Raw genomic sequence first — 6,000 nt, forward strand, 5'->3', positions numbered from 1 at the left:
ATGAATTATGTAGAAACACAACCCCCTACCAGACAAAGCAAAACAATCCTCATGTAATGTTTTCTGGAAATAGAGAAAATGCTACTAGAAGGTTGAGGAGAAACCACTGAAATCTTGGCCAGGTTCTTAGTAATAGACTAAATAAGTGATTCCTTCAGCAACCTGTGATAAATCATATTATCCACAGCAAAGTACTACTATCAGGAGGATTGCACTGCACCTAATGATTGCTGGCTGATATTGTAACCTAACTATCCATCAGGGAGAGATTGTGTTAGTAGCCAGAAGAAAGAGATTTTATTGAAGTTAGAGAAAATGTTTTCCATGTGTTATGTTATTCTAGGAAACGTGACTTTGGACAAATTGTTAAAGGGGTTATCCCATGACTAATGTAAAAAATGAAAATCAGGCATCATATAGTACATGACAATCTATTTCTAACAAAGCTAGAACTAGCCCTGTACCTCCCATGGATCCAGAGATCTCCCCATTCATTGCTCTGCTAGATTTATATCAAGCTGACAGCTCAAAGGGAGTGTCTTTTCTGCTGTAGCTCAGGGGGCGTGTCTCAGCTCTCCCTATCACAACTCAGGAGGCAGTTGAATGGTGAAACTGAGCATGTGCGGCCACCTCAGTGAGCAGGACAAAGAGATAAGTAAAAAACAAACAGCAGGTGGCGCTATACAGATATATTTTATTAAAAAACTCAGTGGCTATGCTAAATTTTAATTACATGCAATTGCAAAAGTATTCAGATCCAGGTTGTTGTTTGAATACTGTAGAATATTTTTCGTGGGACAAGCCACTTTAAGGCACTGAGAATTTTAGTGAATACAATGCTTAATATGCTGGTTATGGAGAGAGCATTAGAAATACATGTGAGGCTTTTATCATGTGACATTTATATTGTGCTTGATATCAGTCTATCTATCTATCTATCTATCTATCTATCTATCTATCTATCCACCTACTATATATATGTCTATCTATCTATCTATCTATCTATCTATCTATCTATCTTCTTAATATCTATCTATTATCTACTTAATATCTCTCTTAAAGGCTAGAACCAGCCCTGTACCTCACATGGATACAGAGATCTCCACATTCATTGTTCTGCTAGATTTATATCAAGCTGACAGCTCAAGGGGAGTGTCTTTTTTGCTGTAGCTCAGGGGGTGTGTCTCAGCTCTCCCTATCACAACTCAGGAGGCAGTTGAATGGTGAAACTGAGCATGCGCGGCCACCTCAGTGAGCAGGACAAGGAGATAAGAAAAAACAAACAGCAGGTGGCGCTATACAGATATATTTTATAAAATAACTCAGTAGCTATGCTAAATTTTTAATTACATGCAATTGAAAAAGTATTCAGATCCAGGTGCTGGTTTAAAAACTGTCGAATATTTTTCGTGGGACAAACCCCTTTAAGGCACTAAACACTTTAGTGAATACAATGCTTCACATGCTGGTTATGGAGAGAGCATTAGACATACATGTGAGGCTTTTATCATGTGACATTTATATTGTGCTTGATATCTGTCTATCTATCTATCTATCTATCTATCTATCAATCATCTGTATATATGTCTATCTATCTCTGTATATCTATCTATCTATCTATCTATCTATCTATCTATCTATCTATCTATCTATCTATCTATCTATCTATCTATCTATCTATTTAGTATTTAGCATAATACATCCATTACATGGTTCTTTCATTCTTGAACATATAGACATTGTAAACAAGTTACCTTTGGGAGGGAATAATAAGCAATGCAATATTAGAAGGATTTTTTCACCTTGGACCACTTCCATCTATATGACCAATTCAATGGCTATATAACACAATGTATGCTCTATACATATTACCCTTTCTTCCTACCGTACATACATACCTGTATAAGACATATCCTAACATGACCAGCTAGTTCACCATAACCATGTGTGTTGAAGCAGCAAAGACAAACTAGGATTTTAGATCATTATTAAAAATGGAATGTAACAACATATTCATTGTGTGTGAATATTGAACATAAAACATAATTGGAAAATACCTGTTAACACTGTATAAATTACCAACACGTTTCAACTTACACCACAAGTCTCCTACGTACTAGACAAAGTTTTCATCTATCTTATCTACTAGGCTGGCTTCTACTTGGATATAATATGACTTTAGCAATAAAACCTTGGGATATCCAGTTGTGAAAATGTAGAAACAATCTGACTCATAAAACTCGGTTTTTCCAAATGTCATTGCCTTTTGATATCATGAATAAAACATGAAAGTATGCAACGTTCTAATGAACAACTGAGCAGACTACACTGCCAAAAACCGAGCCTTATCAAATAGCTCCGAATCAGCGAGGATTCAGAGCTCATCTGGAACGCTGCATACATTTTCTGTAGAAACTGCAACATTAAATATAAAGTCTGTGTAAAAAAAAAAAAGCGGGTGATTTTCTTACTTTTAAAACAGGTCAGTGTTTGATCCGGTTGGAAATCATAAAGCAAGGTTCCCTTTGCAGGTGAGAGGATGAAAGCAGGAATGAGATTAAAGCATGCAACTATTTAGTCAATCTCAGGGAGTTGAGAAGCAAGGGAGCACATCAATGCTCTGCTGCTCCAGGCATGTGGATACAGTGTTGAAAGGAGGTATTCATTTCAGCCTGGCTCCAAAGACACTCCTCTTTTCTTCTCTCTCACACACATATCCTCCCATTATTTAAGCATATGCGATGTGTTAGGCGACCCTGCTAACTCACATGCAACTTCCAAGGAAAACATTACAACCCGCATTTATGAGGTCTTACTATTTGACATTTCATATGCCGCATGAATGTAGCATTTTCTTTTTTTTTATGGCTCTTAGTCATAAGTTGCCTATGAAGCCTCTTATGTTCCATAATTCTCAGCCCCTCTGGCCACAATTTTGGCTAATGAACATGCAGATGTTATAGTATGGTTACTAATTATGATTAATAGCCTATTAGTGCCTAAGTATGTGTTAAGATGACAAATTCACCCCTGAGGCCTATGTTCTATAATTCTTAGTAGACACACCAATTGTTGTCAAAGCATGAAGATCAAGTAATGAGGGTATAGTCAAGACAAGAGGTTTGCCTATAGCTATTGTATATCATTTGCGGTATTATAATATCATACTTGACAGCTTTCTTGGGTTTCCATGAGACTAGGGTGTGCTGCACATGTAGTTCACCGCCGAAAATGCTACCCATGCCCTTTTCACCAGTCCACACCCTTTCTTTTAGACCCACCACCCCATACCTCTGTAGCCTTGGTACCGCACACAATTAGACACTATTCTCAGGGAGGTGCCGGGAGGATTTTACGGCACCTGAAAGATTTGCCAACTGTTCCAGTAATCTAGGAGGTATCTGCTTTTTCCAGGAGCCTCCTGAGCATTCCTGGAAATTTGCAAATATGCTTAAAAGAGTTTTCTGAGACTTTTCTACTGATGACCTATCCTTTGGATCGGCCATTAGTATCTGATTGGTGGGGGTCTAATACCCAGAACTCCTGCTGATCAGTGGTTTGAGAATGCATCTGCGTTTTCAGCGGCATAGAGGTCTTCTCTCAGCTCACCAAGCACAATGCCGCCCTTTTAATAGCGCTGTGCTTGGTATCGCAGCTGAGCCACATTCATTTTAATGGGGCTGAGCTGCGTTCCGGCCACGTGACATAGTCGTATCGTCTTGCAGGCAGCATGCTGACTGCAGGAATGTCTACCAGAGCTGTTTCCCGTGCAATGAATGTTCATTTCTCTACCATAAGCCATCTCCAAAGACGTTTCAGAGAATTTGACAGTACATCCAATCGGCCTCACAACCACAGACCACGTGTAACCACACCAGCACAGGACCTCCACATCCAGCATGTTCACCTCCATGATCGTCTGAGACCAGCCACTCGGACAGCTGCAGCAACAATTGGTTTGCATAACCAAAGAATTTCTGCACAAACTGTCAGAAACGTCTAAGGGAAGCTCATCTGCATGCTCGTCATCCTCATCAGGGTCTGGACCTGACTGTAGTTCGTTTTTGTAACCAACTTGAGTGGACAAATGCTCACATTCAATGGCGTCTGGCACGTTGGAGAGGCGTTCTGTTCATGGAGGAGTCCCGGTTTTCACTGTTCAGAGAAGATGGCAGACAGCATGTGTGGCGTTGTGTGGGTCAGCGGTTTGCTGAAGTCAACGCTGTGGATCAAGTGGCCCGTGGTGGCGGTGGGGTTATGGTATGGGCAGGAGTATGTTATGGACAATGAACACAGGTGAATTTTATTGATGGCATTTTGAATGCACAGAGATACCTTGACGAGATCCTGAGGCCCATTCTTGTGCCATTCATCCACGACCATCCCCTCATGTTGCAGCATGATAATGCACGGCCCCCATATTGCAAGGATCTGTACACAATTCCTGGAAGCTGAAAAACATCCCATTTCTTGCATGGCCTGCATACTCACCGGACATGTCACCCATTGAGCATGTTTGGGATGCTCTGGATCGGCATATACGACAGAGTGTTCCAGTTCCTGCCATTATTCTGCAACTTCGCACAGCTATTGAAGAGGAGTGGACCAACATTCCACAGGCCACAATCAACAAGCTGATCAACTCTACGCGACGGAGATGTGTTGCACTGCATGAGGCAAATGGTGGCAAATATGCTTTATATAGGATTAGTAGAGTTTACATAGAGGAACAGTAAAATGCATTCCTAGCATCAGTTACCCTTAAATGCTTTGTCACCTATTCTGCTGCCTCTAAGGTGTGTGTATTATGCACACACGACCATTGCCTGTTTTGTGGTGCGCAAATTATGGATCCGGAAAACATGCTTATGGATCTGAATACGGGCCGCAAAACAAAATATGTTAGTGTGCATGAGCCCTAAGAGAGTGTGTGCCCTGTGCCTGTATTGAGGCCCGCAAACAGCAGGTCCGCAATATATACGGGCACCAGCCCTGTGCACTCCGGCCCTGTATCATGGATGCAGACCTAGATCAGATTCCCGACTGGACTACGCAAACTCCCTCTATCTAGGACTTCCCAAATATCAAATTTCACGTTTACAAGTTGTCCAGAACACAGCCGCCAGACTGATAACTGGAAAAAAAAACTGGGAAACTATTACTTCGTCCTTGAAGACCCTTCATTGGCTACCCGTGAAGGATCGGATCAAATTCAAGACCCTCTGCCTCACCCATAAATGTACACAAGGGAAAGCACCCCAATACCGAAAAAAATAAAGCACTACACCCCAGGTCGCCCCCTCCGGTCAGCTAACCAGAACCTCCTCCATATCCCCAAGACCCACTACAAATCAAAAGGCGATCGAAGGTTCGCAGTCCAAGTACCCGGCTATGGAACACTCTACCTGCGGAGATCCGCTCAGAAGAAAACCATCTAGCCTTCAGGAAGAAGCTCAAGACCCACCTCTTTTGAAAGCACAGGCAGTCAAGGGCTGCAAAAGCGCCTTGAGGCGATTTAGTTCGCAATTGTAGCGCTATATAAGTTATTCATTCATTCACTCACCATGGCTGGTGGCGGTGAGGAAGGCTCAGGCACCACCCTGGGCATCACCACACCAGGAAGTTTCTCTGTAGGGTCTATGGTTAGTTCGCCCATGAAGATTAGACAAGATGTCTAGACCTGCACCAGATTTATCACAATGGCTCAGGCTGGATGATAAATGTAGTGCAGGTATAGACACTTTTCTCTCACTCTATATCAACTATAGGTTGCTTTTGAGAAAGAATTTTAAGTCAGAATTCAATTTTGGAACAAAATGTTGAATCTCAGACCCTTTCATGTGAAGCCAAACCTCTTTCCTATTAATTCAGTCTTTAAATACACCAGATTTATCACAGTGCCTTAGGCTGTATGATGAATGTAGTAAATCTACAGTATATACTGCCCGGCTAAAAGTTTTAGTTAACTTTATTTCAGGTTTTTATGCCAGAATTTTTTTA

The 6,000-nt window shown here is 41.4% G+C and overlaps 1 protein-coding gene across 1 annotated transcript in view; it reads right to left on the reverse strand.

Annotated features, from left to right (window-relative positions):
* EFEMP1 (EGF containing fibulin extracellular matrix protein 1) overlaps positions 1 to 2,659 on the reverse strand; it is a 130,425-nt gene extending 127,766 nt beyond the window's left edge. Inside the window, exon 1 of the mRNA XM_040429712.1 lies at positions 2,472 to 2,659. The gene's annotated coding sequence lies outside the window, so the exon portion shown is untranslated. The remainder of the gene's footprint in view (positions 1 to 2,471) is intronic.
* Between the last annotated feature and the right edge of the window lie 3,341 nt (positions 2,660 to 6,000).

The sequence above is a fragment of the Bufo bufo genome, chromosome 4 (assembly GCF_905171765.1).
Source record: "Bufo bufo chromosome 4, aBufBuf1.1, whole genome shotgun sequence".
NCBI classification, from domain to species: Eukaryota; Metazoa; Chordata; class Amphibia; order Anura; family Bufonidae; genus Bufo; species Bufo bufo.